At 38.9% G+C, this 9,391-nt stretch overlaps 1 long non-coding RNA gene across 2 annotated transcripts; it reads left to right on the forward strand.

Moving 5' to 3' along the window:
* The first annotated feature begins 2,893 nt into the window (after positions 1-2,893).
* Positions 2,894-9,385, forward strand: LOC138176448 (uncharacterized). 2 transcript variants are annotated; one of them, XR_011172242.1, is made up of 3 exons: positions 2,894-3,028; positions 8,367-8,467; positions 9,245-9,385. It is a non-coding gene; the product is annotated as an uncharacterized lncRNA (long non-coding RNA). The 2 variants fall into 2 exon arrangements; XR_011172241.1 differs by lacking the exon at positions 9,245-9,385 and having other exon boundaries at positions 8,367-8,786.
* Positions 9,386-9,391: the final 6 nt, after the last annotated feature.

The following is a 9,391-nucleotide window of genomic DNA, read 5'->3' on the forward strand; positions in this document are numbered from 1 at the left end:
GTTCAGGACACTACATTTCAAAAATAGGATCAGTAGGATCCCATGGCCTGAGACTATAAAGGAAGTTTCTTAAGATAGACAGGAAGTCTCAAGAAGAAGAAAAACTGGTGACAAGGTCCCAATTGGTTTAGATGGGGAAGAAAAAGGTGAAGTATCTGAGACATTGATGAGGTTGTTTAAGGAGTTCATCAATGACAGAAGATGGAAATGAGGGTAGGTAACTGAACACAAATACAGAAGACTATCATGGCTCTTTAAGACTTGGGTTGGGAAGGTGAAGACTTGACATAAATGTTAGAAAGAAGTTCTTGTAAAAAAATATCTAGAAGTTTCAGAAAATAGCAAGTTCAATATAAGCCCACATTTCAGAAATGAAAGTGAAGTAACTGGACCTTTGCTCAGGGAAGAAAAATTCAAGGCCATGAACAGCATCTTCCTAAAGTACATTTTCTCTCTTGCTTGTCTCTCTCTTTGTCTTTGAGGATGCTTCTTTCCCCTAAGTAACTTATAAATCTTGTGCTATGCCAATGTTTCTTCCCCTGAGTAACTGCACCCTAAGTTAGCTTACTCGCTCTGCTCTCTTCCCCTTGACTTGCCCCAGGTGCAAAAATTATTAATTATAACTATGTGAGCTACTGGTGTGTTATGAAAGTCAAGAGTTAATGAGATCTTGAGCTGTATTAATAGAATTACAATCTAAGATGAGGAAATTGTTATTTCTCCTGTCTTCTGCTCTATGTTCCAGTTCTGGGCACCACATTTTAGAAAGGGCATTTTGAAGAATATATTTCAAGGAAGGCAACAGGATGGTGAAAGAACTTGAAACCATCTCATATGAGAATTGGCTGAATTGGGGATGGTTTGCCTGGAGAAGAGAAGACTTTGTGGGGTAGGGACAGGAAATGGATTGGAGATAGTTGTCTTACAATATCTGAAGACTTGGTCCTGGGGAGAGCTGAGGAAATTAATTGAGAGGAGAGAACAAAGAAGAATCAATGGCATTCCACTGCATATGTATACCATAGAAGTATTAGCAAAATCTGTCAGTCACCTATGGAAATCAGATATTTTTGTATCATATTATAATTGTTGCAGATATTATTTATGCTCATGACTCCTTCAAAATTACTGTAGTTATTAGACCCACTATTAATGGATACTTTGCATTGTAGCTGGCCTCCCATGAGGCAACTCTGATGCAGTATTCATTCAGCCAAATGGAAAAGGCATGTGTTCCTACACTGGTGACTTGAACATCTACTTTAAGTACTTACTTTGTACATGGCACTGTATTAGGATCTGGGTATTAAAAGAAGAAAAGAAAAGACCTGCATTTTAAGGAGTTTGAAAAACTATTTGAAATTACCGTAATGAAAAGGAGTGCAAACAATGATTCTATGATCCAATTAATGTCGAAAAAATATAAAACAGTCAGACAATAACTTTAGAAAAAAAGAGTATGTTATTTTGTGTAGTAACAAAGAGCTGGCAACAAAGTAGATGCCCTTCAATTGGGGAATGGATAAACAAATCGTGTTATATGAATACAATGGAGTTTTGTTGGGCTATAAGACACAGTGAATATGAAGAATTCAGAGAGGCATGGGAAGTTATATGAACTGGGGAAGGATAAAGTAAAGAGAACTAGAACAATGTACAAAATCGCCACAATAAAATAAGGAAAAAAAAAAAGAACCTAAATGCTGAGTAATTGTAATTACCAAGCTTGGTCCTGAGGAAGTTAAGAAAATGCATACCCCCTCACCCTACCCTACTCCATTCTTCTCTGTATAGACAGTGGATTATGAGTATGGAACATTATATATATATTGTTGGACTCAGTTAATGTCTTTTTTTCTGCCTTCATCAAATATTCTCTATGTATATAAATAATTTTTCAATAAATATTTTGTAGAAATAAGAATGTAGTCATATAGCTTAATAGTTATTGATAGCTTGTAATAACACCTGTGATTTTTATCAATCATTTTGTATTTCTCTCCTTTTTCAGACAGTTTGAGAAATGATCCCTCAATGCCCTCAAGATTGTGTTACCACCAGCATGGGTCTCCTTTATGTATGTTTGGTCTGGGTCAGCTACTCTTCTCACTTTTGTTTTGCTAAGTGCCATTTCTAATTTCTCACGCAGGGTACTGGTGTCTGCTGACCAATGGTGTCCCCCAAGGCTCTGTTCTGGGTCCATGGATTCAATTATCATCTCTATTCACAGATCTAGTTGTCCAACCACAACCTTTCTTCTGATGTACCAGTGCTCTCATATCTCCAATTGCCTACTGGACATCTCAAACTGAATGTCCTTTAGACATATTGAGCTCAACATTTTCAAAATTGAATTCGTTATCTTTCCTCCAAACTCCCCCCTCCTCTTCTGATTTCATTATTACTCTTGAGGACACCTCTGTCCTCTCATCCACCCAGGCTTAAAATCTAAATGTTATCCTTGACTTTTCCCTCTCTCACCTCCCATTTCCTATATTCAATCTATTGTAAATTCCTGTTGATTCTACCTTTGTGACAATCACTTCACTCCTTTGACACTGCTACCACTTTGGTACTGGTATCACTTCATACTTGAACTATTACAATAGCCTTCTGGTTGTTTGGGGCAGCTAGATGGCACAGTAGATAAAACACTGGGCTTGGAACCAGGAAGACTCATTGTAATGGTAAGGGAATTTGAAGATCTTCCCTTCCCCTTAATAGGCCTAGGGAATTTGAAGATCTTCCCTGACCTTTATTGGCCCTCACTTGGAGCCCAACAAGAAAAGCTTGCTTAGGGAAGGCTTGTTTTTCAGGAAGGCCCACCTTTTGTTACTTTGGAATTAGGCAGTGGGTCACAAAGGTTATGATGTTCTTTGACCCTGGAGAAGTCTATATATACTCTGAGGTGAGATTTTGGTTTGGAACACACTTCTGGGAAGAGTTGTGTGATTTGGTCAGATGAGACTCCAGGCAGCCATTGAGTCCTGAGGCTTTGAAAACCTAGATGTTGGTGCTTCTCTCTCTGGTAACTAACTGCATGTATATAATGGTCGGACATTTAGAAGTCTTGTTGGTTGGTCTGTTGAATTGTGTTATTTTCTCTGTTTTGTTTTGTTTGTCTGCTTGTAATTTCTGTTTGTATTCTCTGAAGTTTAAGGTGCTGACTTTTTCCCCTGAACTAAGTGAATGATATATGTTTAATTAAATTAAGATTGTTAACACTTTTTGAATTGCTTTCCTTTAGAAAAGCAGATCAAAGAACTTGTGCTAGCAGCCATCCTGGGCATGCTAGGGTGCTTGCTGCTACACTCCTTTTCATGAGTTCAAATCTGTCCTCAGATACTTACTAGTTATGTGATGCTGGACAAGTCACTTAACCCACTTTGCCTCAGTTTCCTCATCTGTAAAATGTGCTGGAGAAGGAAATGGAAAACCACTCTAGTATCTTGGCCAAGAAAATCTCAAACAGGGTGATGAAGGGACATACACTAGTGAAAATGACTCAACAACAATAACGACAAAGCCTATTGGATGTCCTCACTAAGTTGGACATCACTACAGTAAGCCATTGGGAGAGGGGTAGCTATGAGGTTGCCTAAAATGGGTTGAACTGGCCTTAGAAAATATAGCAAATCAGTCTCTTTGGTGATCAGAGAGGAAGCAGGTCCATGAGTAGCCCTTCACTTCTAGTCTCTGTGACATGAGTAAACCATTTTTAAAACAAAACAGAGCAAAACATCAAAAAAACAACAAAAAACATCAAAAAAAATTATTTAACAAAGCTTATTCCCTGGAGGGGGAAGGACTTTATAAGGTCAGAAAGGACTTTATGGTCTTTATGGGTCACAAAGCAACTAAGTTGTTACAGTTATTATTTTGTTTAAATGTATATTGTTCCCTTAAAATGAAAACAGTCCAGGTTTTATGGTATTATTTAAGACTTTACTCGTTGCTTATACATTAGCATTGGTTGAGATTGTTACAATTTAAAAAATTTTAACTGTGTTATTTGCTCATTTTCTATTTCATTAAGTAGAATCTACAAAAGATAATTTATTCTTGTGTTATTTAGAACCTAGAAGTTCCTTTGGACCAACATTTTGAGGATTAATTCTCATTATATAGTACTATAGAATTAGATATAAAAAGAGAATGTCAGATTGACTTATGTGATAGAATGCTATACCCAAATGTAACTGATTCCACATATTACATGATAATGCAGTTGGTACTGGCATTTGTCTCCATAGCCATGAAAGCATCATATGATGCTTTTGGACATTTGGATCAAGAGAAAACATGAGATAGTCAGAAAAAGGTTTACTAACCCCAAATGACTGCAGATTATCTGTGAGACTGCTGCTTAGTGTGCTCAAAGAAAACTGATCTCACCCCATGCTGAACAGTAGGAGTATAAGTACTAGCAAGCACAGTGTCTGGCACATAGTAGGTGCTTAATGAATGTTTATGGATTGATTGATTGAGCAAGACTTTTCAGTTTGTGTAAATAAACTTTTTATCATCTCTGAGATAAGAACAGTCCTTGCTTTCAAGGAATATTCTATCTACTACATGCTCTACAGAATATCCTAATGGAAGAAATCAACATGTCCAGATAAACCTATGCAAAATGCAGAATTTCCCAAAGTTTTCATGTAGTTTTCTGCTATTAAAAGTTTAAAATTTCCCCAAGACTTTCAGGACACACTGTGTACAGAAAATAAATACAAAGTGATCTATGAAGTTAGGGAGCAACTAGAGAAATCTGAGGACTCTTGTAGGAAATGTTATTTGAACTTTAAGAGGAGCTAAGGCTCCAGAGAGTCGGGTAAGAAGAGGCAGCATTTTAGGAAAGGGGCAGAAACTGTGCAAAGGCAAAGAGATGAGAGATGGAACCCACATACACGGCATAAAGATTCCATTTAAACTGGAATATGAAGTGTATGAAAGGGAGTAGTGTTTCATCCACTGGGAAAGAGAAGTTGGAAGTTATAACGAGAAGTACTTTAAATGCCAAACGGAAGTTTGAGGCAGCTGGGTGGCACAGTGAATAGAGCACAGGGTCTGGAGTCAGAAAGATTCATCTCTCAGTTCAAATCTGGCCTCAGACATTTACTAACTGTGCAACTCTGCCTAAGTTTCCTCATCCGTAAAAAGAGCCGGAGAAAGAAATGGCAAACCACTCCAGTGTCTTTCCCAAGAAAACCCTAAACTGGGTCACAAAGAGTCAGACATAACTTAAATGGCACAACAACAAGGGAAATTTAGAATTGGGGGCCACAGAGGATTTGTCAGGAGGAAAGTGACATGGTCAGAGCTGTGCTTTAGGAGTATTGATTTGGCAATTATGTGGAAGATGATTTGGAGAAGGGAAAAGCTGGATGCAGGGAGACAAATTATAAGACGCTTGCCTTTAGTTAGAAACTAGCTTCCTCATGTGCAAAATGAGGATAATAATACCTGAAATACCTACCTTACATGATTACTGGAATGGTCAAATGAGATAAGGAATATAAAGGGACTGGCAAAGCTCCAAGTTATATCTAAATGTCAGATATTACAATTGTTGTGTGCTCAGGCAAATGTCTTTCCTTCTCTGTTCTGAATCCTCTTCTGGAAATTGATCAGTGAGATTCTTCTGGGCAATAATAAAAAATCTTTTTGTTAATTCTAGATTACTAGGTGCTGACAACTCTAATATAGTATTAAATTCCTAACACAAGGTTGAGCATTTGCTTCCAACATGCTTCTAACTCTGGCTTCCTTCAAAACTGAGCTCAAATGATATCCTCTGCAAAGAGACCTTTCCCAAATAGTGCTTCTCCCTCCCTTCCACATCCCTGCTAGCCTCTTTGCTCTGAGCTTACCTTCCCTTTATGCTGAATGTATCCTGTATTTACATACTTGTTTGAATCATGTCTCTTCCATTGGAAAGTGAGGTCCTTGAGGGCAGAGACAGTTTTTGCTTCTATGTCTTCCCAGACATTAATAGAGTGTCTGGCACATTGTTGAATCATTTCAGTCCAACTCTTTGTGACCCCATTTGAGGTTATCTTGGCAAAGATACTGGAGTGGTTTGCCATTTCTTTCAGTTCATTTTACAGATGAGGAAACTGAGGCAAACAGGGTGAAGTGACTTCCTACTTATTACTATTTATTACTATGTGATGCTGAGTCACCCAGCTAGTAAAGGGTCTGAGTCCAAATTTGAACTCAGGGTGCTGACCCCAGACCCAGCACTAATACACTGTACCACCTCACTGCCCCATCTGGCATGTAGTAAGCATTTAATTCATGCTTGATTGATTGGACATAATTACTGCCAAGTGGACTTCTTTCAATTCGACATTATTTTCCAAAAAAAAAGATAGTATCCACAATGAATTTTTTTTTTGGAGGGGGAAAGGCAGGGCAATTGGGGTTAAATGACTTGCCCAAGATCACACAGCTAGTAAGTGTTAAGTGTCTGAGGTCATATTTGAACTCAGGTCCTCCTGACTCCAGGGCTGGTGCTCAATTCACTGTGCCACCTAGCTGCCCCCACAATGAATTTTTTACAAAAGTATAAGTACCCAGATGACACACACTTCTTTATAGCTTCTCCAAAGTTCTTAAATCCATGTGATAACAGAAGTTTTTAGAATTTAATGATCAAAGCTCTAATCCAAAGAGAATTCAAAGGATTTACTTTCAAACAAAGCATTCCAAATGTTGCAAACAAGTTGCTTTGCTCTTCCTCCAACATATTACATTTTTCAGTCCTTGCTATAAAAAGACACGTTGTTCTAAATGTTTTCACTGAGAAGTATGATTGGCTCTCAGAACTTTGAATCCTGTCTCACCTGATCCTATCGTGGACAGAGGTAGGGGTAGGGTTGGCAGTGTTTGATCTGGTCTTTGAAGTTAGAAATGGGGAAGGGGAGTCTCAGAGTAGTGCAGCTGAGTCTTTACTCTGGGTTCCAACAAGGAGGGCATGCTTTGAGCAGGCACTCTATCCCCTCAGAATTACAAAGACTGGGGTCTGCATGCCTTGAACATCATGGTTCTCTAATGTCTATATCCTTTTAAGTTATGAAGGTAAAGGCAAACCTTTGGAAAGAGGGAAAGTTATGGTGGGGGCAGGCTTCCCCCTCTCCTAGAACAATTGCCCCTAGGAGACATGAAGCAAGTGATGCCACAGTTGCCTGGAATTCTATTCCTCCTGGTCACTTGAAGTTTCCCTGGTTTCTCAGGTTCAATGAGTGCCTTGTTCCTGGAGTTCTCAGGGACCTAAAGAACAGCATACTTAGTCAAAAAGAGAAGTAATTGCTCCTCCCCAGAAAAGTATGACCTCTAATGCTAAAATTGTCTGGTAACATTTTAGGAACCTCTCTTCTCAGTTAGGATAAAGTCAGAAGAAGCATGCTTAACCCCAAAGAATCCCACCCTCTATTCCCTGAAGGCTGAACCTTAAAGTGTCTGAAGGAAGCTCCTAGTCTATGAAAGCTCTACAGCCCTCCACCAGGCCTACCCCCAGTAGCAGGCCTTTGTACATAGACTTTCTAGGACTATGACATTAGTCCTATATTTTCTTCTACTACCATCTTCCCTAACTCTACTACTTGCTCTGGCTGTAGGTGGGGTGGGGATTGAGGTAAGACTGGGGAGTCCCTCACCTATTTTCACGTTAGATGAAAACATTCCTGATGATGACCGTAAAACCTATTTGTTTCCCTTTGGCCTCGTGCTGTTCATGTGTAACCCAAGGCTCGATTCACCCACATGGGCATTAACATAGAAGCCTTGACGAATCTAAATTGATGGTAGCATTTCAGAACTTCCTGTGGGCTTGACCTTAACTTGAATAGATTTCTTAAAAGAAGTAAAAACATGATAGGGATCCATACTGAGCTAAAGGAGAGTCAGAGTTGAAGGTGGAGAAAGTTGGGAATGGGAAGAAAGTAAGACAGATACTAGCATTCATATCCTCCTTTGCAATCTCCAGAGAGATGCCAAGTTTTCTGTTTCAATTAATTCCTTCATTTTCTATTTTGACATTGTCTCTTTCCTGCTGCTCTAGCCAACACTGAAAATTTTTATTTTGCTGTTTAATATTATGCTTCTTCTATTTTACTAGTTATTTCAAAACACACACATATACACATATTTGTCCACTGAACTACTTGCACTGGTTGTTGAATTGAGATAGAGAGAAGGCTCCTATTTGTTTAAAGAGTGGAGGGAAAGGTTTTCTATCGTTACAAATGGGAGACTGGAACAAATCAAAGAGACAATGAATCTGATATTTACATAATCTTTAGATTGCATGAATCTCAATTTGAACTCTAAAATTATTTTCTTTTCCTTTTGTGAAAAACGAAAAGCCAGAAAACTGCAGCTGTAGAGCCCAGCAAGTATCCTGTGTGGCTATTTTGAAGAAAGTAACACTTCTACCAAGGCTACATCCCCAACTCCCACTAGCCTGGTAAGTTGGGTCCCCAGATAGCAGCTGATTATGTCTCCCCTCAGAATTCTAGGGATAACCCTGAAAAGATTAGGTACTTTGGCACAGGATACTGAATCTGTATTCCCTAATATCAATCAATAAATTGGCATCAAGAAGCTTTTAAAACAGAGAATTTGAACAACAGCATGGTAAAAACAAGTTTAAAAGACTTAAGAACACTATTAAATACAATGACCAACCATGATTCCAAAGAACTCAATGAAATATGTTACCTACTTCCTACCTGAAAGCTTATAGTCTCAGAATGCAGATTAAAACAAAAATTTTTTGACCCAAATGTGTATTGCTTGCCTGAGCATATTTGTTGCAAAGATTCTGATTTGTTTTCTTTTTCAATGTGGAGAAGAAAGTGAAAGAAAGTGAAAAAACATAAACAATCTTAATAGGGTACATATTTATTGAAAAGGCTTAATTAGAATGGAAGTTACAAAATAAAAACCCTCAAAGCAGAAAGGAGAAGAGAGGAAGATGTACTTTCCCATTACACACACACACACACACACACACACACACACAAGCACACACACACACACACACAAGCACGCACGCACACACACGCACGCACGCACACACACACACACGCACGCACACACGCACGCACAGCAAGTTCCTGGGAAGTGTGAACTCCAAGTCAACATATAAAGTAAAGGTAGTGAGCCATACATGGAGGGAAGACTTGGGTCTGAGAGGTATGTTGAGCCTCTTGGTCCCAGGAGTCCTTTTCTCCTTTCACAGAGCCCCCACCAAAGCTGCTTCTGGATTGCTTGGCTGGGCTGCTTCCTTGAAGATCATTTGTCTACTACACATTTTCTTTATGAGACTAGACTGTGCTGCCACCAGTTCCAATTGTTGCTGAGACTTCTCTAAGGGCTTTGATCGATC

The sequence above is a fragment of the Petaurus breviceps genome, unplaced genomic scaffold (genome assembly GCF_028583685.1).
Source record: "Petaurus breviceps papuanus isolate PSGF00001 unplaced genomic scaffold, PetGlider_PUasm1.0 89303, whole genome shotgun sequence".
NCBI lineage: Eukaryota > Metazoa > Chordata > Mammalia > Diprotodontia > Petauridae > Petaurus > Petaurus breviceps.